This window comes from Hemitrygon akajei, chromosome 11 (genome assembly GCF_048418815.1).
Source record: "Hemitrygon akajei chromosome 11, sHemAka1.3, whole genome shotgun sequence".
Classification (NCBI taxonomy): Eukaryota; Metazoa; Chordata; class Chondrichthyes; order Myliobatiformes; family Dasyatidae; genus Hemitrygon; species Hemitrygon akajei.
In genome coordinates this window covers 151,766,441-151,785,047 of record NC_133134.1, presented here as the reverse complement: position 1 = coordinate 151,785,047, position 18,607 = coordinate 151,766,441, and positions in this window count along the sequence as shown.

The following is an 18,607-nucleotide window of genomic DNA, read 5'->3' as shown; positions in this document are numbered from 1 at the left end:
AAAGGAAAAGCTCAGCCAAAAAAATACAAGACTGGGAAAATTAAAGTCAGACACACAAATAAAATGAAAACAATTCCAAAATAATGCAAATCAATAGGTAGAGTGGTACAATTTCTATCCTTTAATTTGTAAGATCTCAAACCTCCTCATTCAATCAAATGAAGATCTGCCACAATTCCAAATAAAATGAGATTTTATGCATAATTTAATCCTAATTTCATCCAGAATGGGTGGATTATCTGAGGATCACAAACATGGAAAAATTGGAAGGTTTTACCCCATCGACTTCATTTGTCTCAGAAACCCAAACAATCTCATACTCCATTTCCAGTCCATTTTGTGCATTTTCAAACCCTTTGACCTGTCCAAAAGTTGTTGGTTTGCCAGAAACTAAGTACTGTTAGAGCTCTAGAAAATTACAAGTTTGCAAGGAAGGAGCTTATGAATGGAATTAGGAGAGCCAGAAGGGGCCGTGAGAAGGCGTTGGTGAGCAGGATTAAGATAAACCCCAAGGCATTCTACAAGTATGTGAAGAGCAAGAGGATGAGCCGTGTGAGAATAGGACCAATCAGGTGCTATAGTGGAAATGAGTACATGGAGCCAGAAGAGGTGGTGGAGGTACTTCATGATATGTTGCTTCAGTATTCACCAGGGAAAAAGACATTGGCAACTGTGGGCGTGGCTTACAGCAGACTGAAGCACTTGAGCATATAGACAGTAAGAAAGACGATGTGCTGGAACTTTTGGAAAGCATTAAGTTAGATAAGTCATCGAGACTGGATGAGATATACCACAGGCTACTGTGGGAAGCAAGGGAGGAGATTGCTGAGTCTCTTGTGATGACCTTTACATCATCAATAGGAATAGGCAAAGTACCGGAGGACTGGAGGGTTGCAAATGTTGTTCCCTTGTTCAAGGAAGGGAGTAGGGATAACCCAGGAAATTATAGACCAGTGAGTCTGACTTCAGTGGTGGGCAACCTGTTGGAGAAGATCCTGAGAGGCAGGATTTATCAGTATTTGGAGAGACATACTCTGATTAGGGAAAGTCAGCATGGCTTTGTTGAGGGCAGGTCATGCCGTATGAGCCCGATTGAATTTTTTGAGGATGTGACTAAACACATTGATGAAGGAAGAGCAGTAGATGTAGTGTATATGGATTTCAGCAAGGCATTTGATAAGGTACCCCATGCAAGGCTTATTGAGAAAGTAAGGAGGCATGGGATCCAAGGGGACATTGCTTTGTGGATCCAGAACTGGCTTGCCCACAGAAGGCAAAGAGTGGTTGTAGACAGGTCATTTCCTGCATGGAGGTCAGTGACCAGTGGTGTGCCTCAGGGATCTGTACTGGGACCCTTACTCTTCATGATTTTTATAAATGACCTGGATGAGGAAGTGGAGGGATGGGTTAGTAAGTTTGCTGATGACACAAAGGTTGGAGGTGTTGTGGATAGTCTGGAGGGTTGTCAGAAGTTACAGTGAGACACTGTTAGAATGCAGAACTGAGCAGATGAAGTTCAACCCAAATAAATGTAAAGTGGTTCATTTTAGTAGGTCCAATTTGAAGTCAGAATATAATATAAATGGTAAGATTCTTGGCAGTGTGGAGGATCTGAGAGATCTTGGGGTCTGCATCCAAAAGACACTCAAAGCTGCTGTGCAGGTTGACAGTGTTGTTAAGAAGACGTATGGTGTGATGGCCTTCACCAACCATGGGATTGAGTTCAAGGGCCGTGAGGTAATGTTACAGCTATAGAAGACCTTGGTCAGACCCCACTTGGAGTACTGTGTTCCCTCCTGGTTACCTCACTACAGGAAAGATGTGGACACTATAGACAGAATGCAGAGATTTACAAGGATGTTGCCTGGATTGGAGGCCATACCTTATGAGAATAGGTTGAATGTACTTGGCCTTTTCTCCTTGAAGTAACGAAGGATGAGAGGTGACCTGATTGAGGTGTATAAGATGATGAGGGGCATTGATCATGTGGATAGCCTGAGGCTTTTTCCCAGGGCCGAAATGGCTAACATGAGGAGGCATAGTTTTAAGGTGCTTGGAAGTAGATATCAAGGGATGTCAGGAGTATATGTTTCACACAGAGAGTGGTGGATACGTGGAATGCACTGTCAGCAGCGGTGGTGGAAGAGGATACAATAAGGTCTTTTCAGAGCCTCTTACATGGAGCTTAGAAAATTGAGGGGTATGCACTAGGGAAATTCTAGGTCGTCTCTAGGGCAGGTTACATGGTTGGCACAACATTGTGACACGAAGGGCTTGTCATGTGCTGTGTTCTACGTTCTATGTTCACATTGACATTTCCGTGGCGGAATGCTGCTAATTGTCACATTCCAGGCTGCAGGAGTATTTGCTGAGGGACACACTGAAGCTTGGCGCAGCCACCACAAGGGTTCAGTGGAGAAGGAACACATATAAGGTTCTTCTGCTACTGCAGAGGGAGGGGCCAGGTTGGGGAAGGAAACCCTTCAGTTATTGTAGTAATGTAAATCACCCCAGAGAGTCACATGAGTGGCAGAGGTGCCATTGCTGTGTAGAAAAGTGCACATGCAGTAGAACGGTACTACTATGAATGCAAAGAATAAAAAGGCATTGAACAGTTTATTCTTGTAAATGCAGTTTTTTTATGATGAACAAAATTTATATTAATTTTAAAAATTCAAGTCTGCATTGCAAAATCATCACTGTTTCTTGAATATTTTTACCTCATTGACAAATAAATTCACCAATGATTTTGATCTTCCTATTCAGATTAAGACCTTGAACTATTAATGAATGCTGCCAGCAATTTACTTTACTGGATTAAGATCAAGTTATGAGTATGAATTTGAACACCATGCAAATCAAATGTTTTAAAATAGATTGGATATCCAGTCCATTATATTGTAGCATGCATAAACAGATGGAGGAAGATAGAATTCTGCTAAAATTGCAGATTTGATGATGATGTATTTCTGAATCAATAGATTAATAATTTACATTGAAAAAATATCCATGTTAGTACCCAAACCCTGAGTGAGATGCAAGATAATTAAACTTAATATACAAGTACACTCCCACAAACCCCATTCTTCCCTGTACAAACCAGAGTTCACAATAAAAGATACAAAAGCTGAAGGTCCCTGATTTAAAGAATATTCTACCAAGATCGGGACAATATAATGGGAGTTTTATGCCTTTTATTGATCCACTGTATTAATACACAGTTTATATAAAGGTTACGGTAAATATCAAGGTCAAATATTGAAATGTCACGGGAATGGATACCCCGTTGATCACCCAATTCCCCAAAGGATATGTACAAAATAGAGGAAGGAGTTATGCATTGAAATGATCATGTTTCCCAAACTCTTCAGTGGAAGGATTGACATAAACATGAATTAACATAAACAAAAGAATAAATAACTTCATTAATATAGATTATTATGTCTAATCCAATTGAACACCATTCATTTCAATATTCTTGTCAGGGTTCAGGCGGAACAATGTTGTTGCTCTGGGCTCTGCAATGGGATATTACGGCCTATGGAAATAAAAGCAAATGGCACAACTGAACTTCTGGAAATTGCCCTCTTCTTTTCCTTCACCATTCTCCATTCCTGTTTCCCTCTCTCACCTGTTCATCACCTCCCTCTAGTGCTCCTCCCACTTCCCTTTCTTCCATGATCTTTTGTTCTCTCTTATCAGATTCCCCCTTCTCCAGCCCTTCACCAATCAACTTCCCAAACCTTTACTTCACCCCCACCCGCTCTCCCAGTTTCACCTGTCACTTGCCACTTTGCACTTCTTCCTCCCATCCGCCATCTTCTTAACTGACTTCTCCCCTTCCATTCCAGTGCTGATGAAGGATCTCGGTTCGAAATGTCGACTGTTTACTCTTTTCCATAGATGCTGCCTGGCCTGCTGAGTTCCTCCAGCACTTTGTGTCTGTTGCTTTGGATTTCCAGCATCTGCAGCTTTTCTCAAGTTTGCACAACTGAAGCCTGAAATAAAAACAGAAAATTCTGCAACATGCCCAGGAAGAAAATGAGATGATTTTCCCCAAACTTAGGTCGGCATTGTTACAGCAATGCAAGAGGCTATAGATTGAAGGATCAGAGTGGATCTTTCATTGATTTGTTTATACTATAGTTACTGTTCTGCAGATTTGCTGAGTATGCCCACAAGAAGATGAACCTCAGGGTTGTATATGGTGTCATATATGTATATTGACAATAAAATTTACTTTGAACTTTAAACTTTGACTAAGATGAAAAATTAAAGCTGCGAGCAATTGGAAAATTAGAGTCATATCTGCCGATTGATGGCCGGTGCTTTTAAAGAATGTGATCTCTCCAACGTATCTCCACAGGAACCTTGGTTTCACAGATGAGAGATACTCCACTTACCCTGCCCATCCCAATCCCATTTACTCTGTGATCTAAAATTAACATATTTTCTCTCCTTCCCAGTTCTGATGAAACATTAAAGTGTTTCTCTTTCCACAGGTGCTGTCTAACCTGCTGGGCAGCATCAAATATTAAGGCCTACCTTCCTACAAAGCCAAATGAAAGACCAATAGATACAGTAAATCTGTTGACATGTTTGAATTAAACAAGACAGGATAATTACAGACATTACTAAAAGTGCTATAGGCGACAAAGAAAGGGAACTGTGTTAAAATCTGTCATAAAGGCTGGCTTTGTTTTAATCAAACCTTAAGAGTTTGTCTTAATCTCAGTGGTAGCTGCATTGCCAGCTATGAAAAAACAGAATCAAAGTTGGCTAAACATGTGAGAATTACTGTACATGGGATAAGGACATATAATTGATATAACTGAAATAAGTCATGATAGTTCATAACTAAAAGAATCAGCAAGATTTTAAAATATTATTCAAAAGAAGTGTAGCAAATATAGCCTTTTCATTCTCTAATCTAGGAAAATAATTTCATAAAAAAGCAGCAAGGACTTTCAGCAGCATGAAAATTAACTGATGAAATATATTGGATGCTCAAAGATTCAAAGATTCACTTTATTATCAACATATGTATGTACGATACAACTCTGATGTTTGTCTTCTCCAGATAGCCATGAAATACAGAAAAAAGACATCAATCCCCTTCCCACACAAGAAGTGAAAAGAAACAAAACTTGCAAACTCCAAACTGCTCACTCCCTTCCTCACATAAAAGCTAACATTACCCACATGGGAAAAAGCAGTGGGAACTTCGAACCCCAAACCCCCAATCCATCTCTCACAAAAAAAGCAGTGACAATAACACATCAAATCCCTAACCCCCTCCCTCACAGAAAAGAACGGTACTTTAAATCTCTGCAGACTCTCACAGAAGGCAGGAGATGGGTTCTACTAACTTTGAATTATACCCAAGTAGGTTTAAGTTATTTGAACCCAAATTGAAATACCTGTGAAAGTTGATATTTAAAAAAAATGGCTGTGGATACTCTCATCAAAATATCTGAACATGGTTTTGGAGGAAAGGCGATATTGAAAACACTAATAGCAGAACAACAAGAACAGCAATTGGGAGAAATCAAAGAACAGAACAGTTACTGCATGAATCAGCATGTGAGATGGAAGAAATATTGTAGCTGTTAACATTAATTGGCATTGCTAAAACATATACACACAGCGGCCACTTTATTAGAAACACTGATACCCTGTCTGCTAATGCAAATATTTAATCAGCTAATCACGTGGCAACAATTCAATGCATAAAAGCACGCAGACATGATCAAGAGGTTCAATTGTTGTTCAGACCAGACATCAGAATGGAGATGAAATATGATCTGTGACTTTGACTGTGGAGTAATTCTTGGTGTTAGTTGGTGTGGTTCGAGTATCTGAGAAACTGCTGATCTCCTGGGATTTTCACACACAACAGTTTCAAGAGCAGGAGTTCCCAACCTGGAGTCCATGTGGATTTAAGGTATTGATCCATGGCGTAGTAAAGGTTAGGAAACCCTGCTCTAGAGTTTAAAGAGAATGGTGCGAAAATCAAAATAAAAACATCCAGTGAGTGGCAGATCTGTGGGTGAGAATGACCAGAATGGTTCAAGGGAACAGGAAGATAGCCACACATTACAACAGAAGAGCAACTCTGAACTCACAACACATCAAATCTTAAAGTGGACGGGCTACAGCAGCAGAAGACCATGAACATACGCTCAAGAGGCAACTTTATTAAGTACAGGAGGTTCTTTTCTAAAGTGGCCACTGTGTGTAAATAGGCAATTAATGTTCTCCGTGTTCATGACAAACTATTGAGTTTTTCCATAATAATTATCTTCAAAAATATTGATTGGAATTGATGGAATGATTACAGAATGAAAGGAGGATAGAAAATCCATTATGTCTATTCTTACTCAGTGGAAGAACAATTGGGGTAATCCCATACAGTTTTCCCCAAGTCACTGAAAATTCTTCCATTACAGATATACATTTGAATCCATCTTAATTACTGCAATTAATTCAGCTTCCACTGCTATCCCTGGCAATGCATTGTGGACATTTTGGTTCCATTGCCGCTGACTTTCTAAGCCCCCTAGTCCTTTACTGCGATGCTATGGGGAAAAGTAGGAGAGGGTTCTTTCACAACCTTCTTTGTCCATGAAGAACTACTCCACCTTCTCTCTGTTCACATAATTAAGGTCCCTCACTCAGTGAATCATTTTGGTAGCTCCCTTCTGCACCATTACAAAAGCTTTTACAACTTGCCTAAAGTAAACAAGTTAAAGTGAAGAATCTTTCTAACTGAACTGTATTTGAAAGGAGTGTTTTGCTTTGAGATGTTAAACATCAGCAGTATTTTACTTTTGGTTTAAGGAGTCTACTGCTGTTCTTGTGGAATCACTGGATAACAAACTGACATCCAACCTAATTTAGACTACAATAACTACTTCTTCTACCCAATAAAGTGACCACTGAGCGTATGTTTATGTCCATTCTCCTCTGACCTCTCTCATTAACAAGACATTTCCATCCACAGAACTGCTGCTCACTGAACATTTTCTTTCTTTTCACACCATTCTCTGTAAACTCTAGAGACTGTCGTGCATGAAAATCCCAGGATGTCAGCAGTATTTTTCATACTGAAATCACCCCGCCTGGCACCAACAATCAACACTGCTTGGGGAAAGAAGGCTAGACTGCGCAGGCACATGATGTAGCGCACCAAAGGTTTAAAATGGAGAGGAATTTTTCAACGGTCTTTTTAATCAAAGCAAGAGGCTAAGAGTGAAGGAGTAAAGCATCTCGGAGAGGTCTTTTTTTTACTGCTCGGGGAAAAGAAGCTAGACTGCACAGACGCGTGACATAGTGCGCCAAAGGTTTAAAAGCAGACCGCCATGTGCAGCAGCCATCGTCGGAGTGGACTGAGTCAGAGTGGGATGGCGTTGGCTCAACAGGCTTTGGTGTGAACAGGCAGTGGCAAGGGTAGGTCCCGGTAAGTTTTGTTTTGTTTAGAGTAGAGAGAATGGCAGGCAGGATGCTGGAATGCTCCTCTTGCAGGATGTGGGAAGTCAGGGAGACCTCTGGTGTCCCTGACAACAACACCTGCAAGAAGTGCATCCAGCTGCAGCTCTTAACAAACCGCGTTAGGGAACTGGAGCAGGAGCTGGATGACCTCCGGATCATTTGGGAGAATGAGGAGTTTATAGATAGTAGCTACAGGGAGGCAGTTACGCCAAAGGAGCAGCGCACAGGTAATGGATTACTGTCAGGCGAGGGAAGGGGAAAGAGCAGGCAGAGCAGGGCTCCCCTGTGACTATTCCCCTCAACAACAAGTATACTGATTTGGATACAGTTGTGGGGGGGATGACTTACCTGGGACAAGCTACTGCAGCTGGATCTCTGGCACTGAGTCTGGTTCTGCAGTGCAGAAGGGAGGGAGGAAGAAGAGGAGAGCGGTAGTGATAGGGGACTCGATAGAGGTACAGACAGGAGGTACTGTGGTCGTGACAGAGACTCCCAGATGGTTTGTTGCCTCCCGGGTGCCAGGGTCAGGGATGTCTCTGATCGCGTGCACAGCATTCTGAAATGGGAGGGTGAGCAGCCAGATGTCATGGTACACATCGGTACCAATGACGTAGGAAGAAAGAGGGAGGAGGTCCTGAACAGTGAGTATAGAGAGCTTGGTAGGGAGTTAAAAAGCAGGACCTCGAGGGTGGTAATCTCAGGATTGCTACCTGTGCCACGTGCCAGTGAGGGTAAGTGTAGGATGCTCTGGAGGATTAACATGTGGCTGAGGAACTGGTGTAGGGGGGCAGGGTTTCAGATTGTAAGTTCATTGGGACCTCTTCTGGGGCAGGTGGAACCTGTACAAGAGAGATGGATCACACCTGAACTACAAGGGGAACAATATCCTTGCAGGGAGGTTTGTTAGTGCTACTAGGGAGGTTTAAACTAGATTTGCAGTGGATGGGAACCATAGTGCCAGAGCAGATAGTGGAGCAGGGGTGACAATAAATGATGTTAAAGGTTCATGCAAAGTCACAAATAGAAGGGTTGTGTGTGGTGGTAATAATCTTCTGAGGTGTGTCTACTTCAATGCGAGGAGTATTGTGGGGAAGGCTGACGAGCTGAGGGCATGGATTGACATGTGGAATTATGACATTGTAGCCATTAGTGAAACTTGGCTACAGGAGGGGCAGGACTGGCAGCTTAATGTTCCAGAGTTCCAATGTTTCAGGCGTGACAGAGGCAGAGGGATGAAAGGTGGGGGGGGGGGGGGGTGGCATTGCTAGTCAAGGAAAATGTTACAGCAGTGCTCAGGCAGGACAGATTAGAGGGCTTGTCTACTGAGGCCATATGGGTGGAGCTGAGAAACAGGAAAGGTATGACCACATTAATGGGGTTGTATTATAGACCACCCAATAGTCAGCAAGAACTGGAGGAGCAAATCTGCAGAGAGATAGCAGACAGCTGCAGGAAACATAAAGTTGTGATAGTAGGGGATTTTAATTTTCCACATATTGATTGGGACTCCCATACTGTTAAAGGTCTAGATGGGTTAGAGTTTGTAAAATGCGTTCAGAAAAGTTTTCAAAATCAATATACAGAGGTACCGACTAGAGAGGATGCAATATTAGATCACCTGTTAGGAAATGAGTTAGGACAGGTGACGGAAGTGTGTGTAGGGGAACACTTTGGTTCCAGTGATCATAACACCATTAGTTTCAACTTGATCATGGATGAAGATAGATCTGGTCCTTGGGTTGAGGTTCTAAACTGGAAAAAGGCCAAATTTGAAGAAATGAGAAAGGATCTAAAAAGTGTGGATTGGGACAGGTTGTTCTCTGGCAAGGATGTGATTAGTAAGTGGGAGGCCGTCAAAGGAGAAATTTTGAGAGTGCAGAGTTTGTATGTTCCTGTCGGGATTAAAGGCAAAGTGAGTAAGAATAAGGAACCTTGGTTCTCTAGGGATATTGGAACTCTTATAAAGAAAAAGAGAGAGATGTATGACATGTATAGGAAACAGGGAGCAAATAAGGTGCTTGAGGAGTATAAAAAATGCAAAAAAATACTAAAGAAAGAAATCAGGAGGGCTAAAAGAAGACATGAGGTAGCTTTGGTGGTCAAGGTGAAGGATAATCCAAAGATCTTCTACAAGTATACTAAGAGCAAAAGGGTAGTAGGGGATAAAATTGGTCCTCTTTAAGATCAGAGTGGTCGACTATGTATGGAACCAAAAGAAATGGGGGAGATCTTAAATCAGTATTTTGCGTCTGTATTTACTAAGGAAACTGGCATGGAGTCAATGAAAATAAGGCAAGCAAGTAGTGAGGTCATGGAACCTATACAGATTGAAGTCGAGGAGGTGCTTGCTATCTTGAGGCAAATCAGAGTAGTTAAATCCCCAGGACCTGACAGGGTATTCCCTTGGACCTTGAAGGAGACTAATATTGAAATTGCAGGGACCCTGGCAGATATATTTAAAATGTTGGTATCTACAGGTGAGGTACTGGAAGATTGGAGGATAGCTCGTGTTTTTCCGTTGTTTAAAAAAGGTTCTAAAAGTAATCCAGGAAATTATAGGCCGGTAAGTTTGACGTCGGTAGTAGGTAAATTATTATTAAGAGATAGGATCTACAAGTACTTAGATAGACAGGAACTTATTAGGGAGAGTCAACATGGCTTTGTGCATGGTAGGTCATGTTTAACAAATCTATTAGAGTTTTTTTGAGTAGATTACCGGGAAACTAGATGAAGGGAAGGCAGTGGATGTTGTCTACATGGACTTCAGTAAGGCCTTTGACAAGGTCCCGCATGGGAGGTTAGTTAGGAAGATTCAGTCACTAGGTATATATGGTGAGGTAATAAATTGGATTAGACATTGACTGAAATGGGAGAAGCAGAGAGTGGTAGTGGTGGATTGTGAATAGTGGTGTGCCAAAGGGATCAGTGCTGGGTCCATTGTTATTTGTCATCTATATCAATGATCTGGATGATAATGTGGTACAATGGATCAGCAAATTTGGTGATGATATAAAGATTGGAGGTGTAGTGGACAGTGAGGAAGATTTTCAAAGCTTGCAGAGGGATTTGGACCAGCTCAAAAAATGGGCTGAAAAATGGCAGATGGAATTTAATGTAGACAAGTGTGAGGTATTGCACTTTGGAAGGAAAACCCGAGGTAGAACATACAAGGTAAATGGTAGGGCACTGAGGAGTGCAGTAGAACAGAGGGATCTGGGAATACAGATGCAAAATTCCCTAAAAGTGGCGCCACAGGTAGATAGGGTAGTAAAGAGAACTTTTGGTACATTGGCCTTTATAAATCAAAGTATTGAGTATAAGAGTTGGAATGCTATGGTGAGGTTGTATAAGGCATTGGTGAGACCGAATTTGGAGTATTGTGTGCAGTTTTGGTCACTGAATTACAGGAAGGATATTAACAAGGTTGAAAGAGTGCAGAGAAGGTTTACAAGGATGTTGCCGGGACTTGAGAAACTGAGTTACAGAGAAAGGTTGAATAGGTTAGGACTTTATTCCCTGGAGCGTAGAAGAAAGAGGGGAGATTTGATAGAGGAATATAAAATTGTGATGGGTATAGATAGATTGAATGCAAGCAGGCTCTTTCTACTGAGGCTAGGGGAGAAAAAAACAGAGGACATGGGTTAAAGGTGAAGGGGGAAAGTTTAAAGGGAACATTGGGGGGTGGGGGGGGGCTTCTTCATGCAGAGAGTAGTGGGATTGTGGAATGAGCTGCCAGATGAAGTGGTAAATGCCGGCTCACTTTTAACAATTAAGAAAAACTTGGACAGATACATGGATGAGAGGTGTATGGAGGGATATGGTCCAGGCGCAGGTCAGTGGGACTAGGCAGAAAAATAGTTTGGCACAGCCAAGAAGGGCCAAAAGGCCAGTTTCTCTGCTGTAATGTTCTATGGAAGTCACTTAGGTCACATTTGTTCCTGCAAGTTTTTGTGCATTGAGTTGCTGCCACATGATTTGGATGATTAGATGTTTGCATTGTACAAGTGTACCTAATGAAGTGGCCACTAAGTGTGATTCTTATATTTGTAATATACCCATTTGAATAAAACAAGAACAAAGGGATAAAATTATTATGTCTGAAAAGTATTTTGGTTCTCTAGTGAATGATGCAATTTCTTAGTAGATGTTTCACAGTTATTTTTTAAGTGGGCCCTGGCAGGATCACTTCTGAATCTCTCAAGCATGATTTAGTAAAAAATAATGGCAGTTTGGTTTTGAAAAGATCAGGTGATGAATAAACTGCTTTGCCCTCGATCCACTGGGTGCATTTTAACCTATCGAAATGTGTAGAAGCTGCACCCAAGGCACTCTGATAAGGGATAGAGAAAGGAACTTGGTACCATCCATTTTATCAATGAAATCCATTTATTTTTGTGGTTTGACAATTCAATGCAACATGTCAAATCTCCAATGAATGAAATAACTTCTAAAACACTATAGATGCTGAAAAACAGCTGCTTAGAAATTTATCTCTGAGCTAAGGCACTAAAAGTGGTTTATGTTAGTGTCTTGGAGTTGCATTCTGCTTCGGAATTCAGTTATGTTGACATTGGTAAAGTATTGCCACCAGGTCCAGACAATGGGTTTTGTACCAGTAAGCTACAAATAGTTTCTGCTTACTGACGGTCAAAGTTAGTATGCCCTCAAATTCTTTGTCTAGAGATCTCTTTAGGACTTGCAAGGTGGTGCAAGTATCACTGGACATTGGGGACTCTATTGAATAGGATTTTTTCTTGATATACTCTACATGAACTCGTGTGAGCTACATTTCTCTTCTGTGCAGCTGGTAGTGTTGGAAGAGCAGCTGATACCTTCCTTGGGAGCCTGCAAATGCTCATCTTCGTCTGCCTAAGTCGCAAAGCATAGCCTCCGGCTAGCTGCTGATCATCTTACAAAGCAGTTCCTGTAATGTTATTACAGAGCTGGTGATGCGGGTTTGATTCCACCACTAACCGTAAAAAAATTCATACGTTCTTCCTATAAGAGCATGGGTTTCCTCCGGGTGCTCCTGTTTCCTCCCACTTTCCAAAGACATACAGGTCAGTATGCTAATTGGTCACATGGGTGTAATTGAGGGCGCGGGCTCTTTGGGAGTCCACTGTACGGCATCGCTAAATAAATAAATAAATAGTTAACTCTGACGTCTGGACGCAATTACAAAGTTTTTCAATTTAGCCTTAATTCTTCGATGTTTCTCCAAGAATTTCGAGGCAACTTCCTACCACGGTTTCTGTGCACAGAGGTTTTCAATGGTCAATCAAGAACGCAGTCAGTGACTATTGACACATTCATCTGCCAGTTTCTCATTCCACTCCAGCCTTGCTGTGTTCTTGACTACTTCTGTTGTTAACATCCAGGGAGATCAGGAAACTGTGCACTGTGAGCCAAAACCCAAAAGTCCTGTTAATCTTGTTCTTGTCTTGTTAATTTGTTGGCACCATAATTGTCCTCAAACAGTTGGTTGATCTCAGTCTGAATGAAATGCAGATGTCAATGGGCTGGCGCTGACTTCCTGTCACATAGTCAGTTCCATTCTGTTTAATCTCAATCCTTTTCCAAAACCCACATTTGTATTGGAGTTGAAATCCTGGGCTGAAGGTATATTTAAATTGTATGGCTCAAAGCCAAAGCTTTGAAATGTTTAGCTGGTTTGAAATTCCATCTTCCCAGTACAGAACTGTAAGGAGACTTTGGGGATTCCACCTACAAAAGGATAATATGAATTATTCAAGTAGGCCAAAAGAACAAACTTTTTCACATTCCTGTGATCTCATATTAAAGACAGCTCATTGGATTAGACCGTAAACTTTAAGGATAGTTAAGAAGTCTATTACCAGGGAGGAAAGGTAAAAGAGCATTGAAACAATACAGTGGTGGGTCAGATATCAAGCTACTAAACTGCAGGCAAGCCAGGACCTGAGTAAATCAAACCATAATATTTATATGATTTAAATTCTGTTGGTTTTACAGACGATGAAACAATAGGATTGTTGTTGAAACTCTTTGAATTAATTAATGCCTTTCAAAGTTCAAAGTAAATTTTATTATCAAAGTACACATATGTCACCATATACAACCCTGAAATTCATTTTCCTGTAGGCATGCTCAGCAAATCTATAGAATAGTAACTATAACAGGATCAATGAAAGATCACCCAGAGTGCAGAAAACGACAAAAGTGTGCAAATGCAAATATAAATAACAATAAGTAATGAGATCGTTGTTTGTGGGAACATTTCAATGCTCGGGCATGTGAGTATAGTTTTCCCCTTTTATTCAAGAGCCTGAGGGTTGAGGGATAGCAACTATCCTTGAATCTGTTTGTGCACGTCCTGAGGCTCTTGTACTTTCTACTTGATGGCAGCAGCAAGAAGGGAACACAATGCGGGTGGTGGGGATCTCTGGCGATGGATGCTGTTTTCCGACAACAATAGGGCCTTACCCACGGTGTTCTGGGCTGAATCCACCACCCATCGCACGATTCTCCATTCAGCTATCCTTATCTCGTCTGCTCTCCAGGCAAGCAATAATGTGGTTTAATCTTAAGTGAACACTTGAAGTGATCTTATTTTTCAGTTAATGTTGCCCAACAATGCCCACACCAGAAAAACTGAAAAACTTATGAAAATCATTATGTTAATGAGCATAGTACATTAAAGATAAGGTCAAACGTAAGTTTACATAAACATAAGTTAATCAGTAAGTTATGTATAATTTATGTTGATTTAAGTTTATTTTAACTCGTTTATCTTCATTCTGTGCTGTCTTCTGCTGCTGCCATAGAAACCTAATTTTCATGATATTATTACACTGTGTATGCATGCATATGACAGCCTGCCTATAAACTTGAACTTAATTATGAGAAAAACACCAAACTGCATGAAAGTACTGTTCATAGTATTTTACTGCTATGAACTACTGATGGTCTCGGAAGTCTAGAAACTGCAAAAAGTTTCACCTGCTCCTCCCTTCTGTTATTCTGTTTAGCATTCTGAGGTTCTAGAGAGAGTGGTAATTCAGATTTTTGCTAATGAATCCTTGCCATACTGAGGCGATACTTCAGAATTCTCCCTGTACAAGTTACTGGAAGCATCACTTTGGAGAGGAGTAATATACAATAGTTTGTTTTGGGGATAAATTTCTCAGTGAAGTATTCTTAGGAATCAGAATCAAGTTTATTAATACTGACATATGTTGTGAAATTTGTCATTTTGTGGCAGCAGTACAGTGCAAGACATTTAAAAAAATCTCTGTTACAATAATCAATGAATAAGTACACTGTGCAGAAGAGTATTAGCAAGATAGTGTCATGGTTACATGGACCATTCAGAAATCTGGTGGCAGAGGAGAAGAAGCTGTTCTCGAGACATTGTGTGTGGCTCTTCAGGCTCCTGTACCTGCTCTCTGATGGTATTATTGAGAAGAGGCGTGTCCCGGATGGTGAGGGTCCTTAATGATGAATGTCTCCTTTTGACAATGCCTTTCAATAATGACCCTGAAGGGGAGGGAGGCTTGTGTCTGTGATGAAGCTGGCTGAGTTGACAGCCTTCTGCAGCCTCTTTTGGTGCTCCATGCTAGGTGGTGATACAACCAGGCACAAGGCTCTCCACCTACATCTATAGAAATTCAAAACTCCTAATGAAATAGTGGATGAAGGAACTGGACAAGTATAAATTGAAGGATAACTGGATTGAGAATTATGCACTCCTTGTGATTGCTGCATTGGTTCTAGATAACTTTTAGCAAATTAATGCGAATATGTGAACAAAATGTGGTAAAATAAAGTAATGGTTACCACGTCTTTCAAAGTCCAACCCTGTGTCCCTGTCATGAGAGGTAGGAACAGGTAAGGCCAGCCAACTGGGCTCTGGTGAAACTGTATAAGCCAATACCCTGTACAGTGCATACAACGGATTACAGAAATAGTGATGAACTCCAACCATACCATTGACTTTGGATGATGGAGACGGGAGGTCATCAATGGCCTATGCTCCACTGGGAGCTAAGGGCCCAAGAGGAAGAAGAAGAACGGTTAACATATCAGTTAATCTGCATTTCAGAACTATATTATTTCTTTACATTTACATCTGCAATCAAATGATTCTGAACACCTTGGACTTGACAGCCAAACAAGAAGTTAGCTTCCATTGTACAGAATCACTGTGTTCAACTTAATGTGTACAAAGGTTGATATTATTAAATGGATTCAACTTTCATTTTTAAGTATTGCAGGGTGTACTTGGAAAATTCAGTTCCTTGCAGTTTATATATCAATTCTGTTTTGTTTTTAGAGCAGTGGTAGTTTGGACTGTATACTGATATCTGACAAGGCAAAGAAAATTTAGAAGGCAATCATTTGCTACCACTGAACAACTGTTACTTTCATCTCAGAGAGCCGGATGAGGAAGAGATCAAACCTTCATCTATTTCAGTAAGGAATGTACTGTCATATGTGTGGTGTAATCAGAACCCTGGATACTTTAATGAGTGGGCAGGGTGCAAGTTAAACTTAGACAGGTTAATCATAAAACTTTGTTCTTTATGATGATGACAGAACACTTGAATGAAGCTAATTTATTTCAGTAGGATCTCTTTCTGGTAAGATATATAAGTATATTGGTAGGGAGGACTGAATCCCAGGAGTAGAAAGCCACTGGATGTGAGAACTGAATGGAGCTCTGAACAGTCTACGGTCGCTTATATTGGAATAAAGGAATCTGATGTAAGATGCCCAAAATTGCATGTTTCTCTTATTTTACTTCTAACTAATGAATTCATTATTTACTTACGGTCAAATGTTCAGAAGATTAAGTTTGTATATGGTGATGTGCTTCTCCAAATTACTTATGAATAGATCAAATATGAGGAGAATTAAAACAAATTGAATTCACCAAGGCAAGTCTTTTGATCTTCTTCTATTTATAACCATTTTTCTGCCTGCAATGACAGAATTTAATCCACTTGACGGTCTTTGATTCCACCAACCTCAACCAAATTTTGAAGTGCTTTCTGAACAGCAAATGCTTCTTGTATGTTACGTATAGTAATGAAAATTAGTTGATTACAGCATAATCAGTCCCACCCAGATTATGCTGTAATGAGTTCTTCAGGGTTTTGCAGGATGCTAAACAGCATTGGGGCTCTGAGGTTTTTAGAGCACCTGAGTTGGTTAATTGTTGTCTAATGATGGTCAGGAATCATTTAGAGTTCCTTGTGTTTCTCATGCATAAATTGCTCTTTGTAATGCTTTTTGTTTAAGCTTGTTATGTTTCTTTTGATAGGTTCAGGGCTTCCATGTAACTTGCAATATTTAAGTGGGTGCCTGATTAGTGCTAAAAGCAGGGTCCTAGTTTTGAGAATATTACTTGTCATAGTGTCGCTCGGCCAAGTCACCGAATGTCCTTTTGGAATTATTATGAATAAACTCTTGTTGCCATCCCTACATCAGAGCCTGCATTTCCTCTGCACTTGGGTTCCCATATTGCCTCTGCGAATCATGACAGGTACAGTTGAGCATTTACCCACAGGGTTACACTCTTTGACTATTTTGTTGTAAAAGAAGCTTGAGACTGGGAGTTTTCATCTGCTGAAGAAATCGTAATGTCTGTCCCCAAAGGAAGGCTCATTTTACTTATTTACAGTGCTTTGAAAATGTATTCAGTCCTTGTCCACGTAAATGAGTATTTAGCCATTCTATGGTTGCTTTGGCATTGTGCTTTGGGTCCTCATCCTGTTGAATGATGTGGTTTCACTTTTTTTTGCACTTTTTCATGATGGACTGCACTGAGCTTTGAGGTACATTCAGTGCCTTTGAGATGGTCCTGTACCCTTTCCCAGATTTGTGCTTAGACCACAGAACCATAAGACATAGGAGCAGAATTAGGCCATTCAGCCTATTGGGTCCTCTCCATCTTATCACCGTGGTTGATCCCGGATCCCATTCAACCCCATACACCTGCCCTCTCACCATATCCCTTGATGCACCAACCATTTCAGAAACCTATCTACTTTCACTTTAAATATACCCACAGAGTTAGCTTCCACTGTAGTCTGTGGCAGAGTATTCCACAGATTCACCATTTGGCTAAAAAAAATTCCTCCTTACTTCTGTTCTAAAAGGTCCCCCTCAATTTTGAGGATGTGCCCTCTAGTTCTGCATATCCCCCCCCCCCCCCAGAGAAAACAGCCTCTCCACTTCCATCCTATCTAGTCCTTTGAACATTCGGTAGGTTTCAATGAGATCTCCCTACATTCTTCTAAATTCCAGTGAGCACAGGCCTAAAGATGCCAAATGCTCCTCATATATTAACCCCTTCATTCCTGGAATAAACCTCAGGAATTTCCTCTGGACTCCCTTCAATGACAATTCATCCTTTCTGCCATAAGGGGCCCAAAACTGTTGACAATACTCCAAGTGCAGCCTGAGTAGTATCTTTTAAAGCTTCAGCACTAGTCCCTTGTTTTTATATTCTATTCTCCTTGAAACAAATGCCAGCATTACATTTGCCTTCTTTACCACAGACTCAGCCTGTGAGTTAACCTTCTGGGAGTCTTGCACGAGGACACTAAGTCCCTTTGTACCATTTAGATAATAGTTTGCTCTATTGTTCCTTTTACCAAAATGCATTTATCATACATTTTCCAACACTGCATTCCACCTGCCACTTTTTTGCCCATTCTTCCAATTTGTCTAAGTCCTGCTACAATTGCTTTGCTTCTTCAGCACTACCTACCTCTCAACCTATCTACGTATCATCTGCAAACTTTGTCACAAAGCCATCAATTCCATTATCGAAATCATTGGGAAACAATGTGAAAAGTAGTGGTCTCAAAACTGACCCTGAGGAACACCACTCGTCACTGGCAGCCAACCAGAAAAGGCCCTCTTTATTCCCACTTGCTGCCTCCTGTCTATCAGACATTCCTCTATCCATGCCAGTATCTTTCCTGTAATGCCATAGGATTTTATCTTGTTAAGCAGCCTCATGTGAGGCACCTTATGAAATGCCTTCTGAAAATATAAGTAAAATACGTCCACTACCTGTCCTTTGTCCACACTGATTGTTACTTCCTTGAAGAATTCTCTTTTCAAAAAC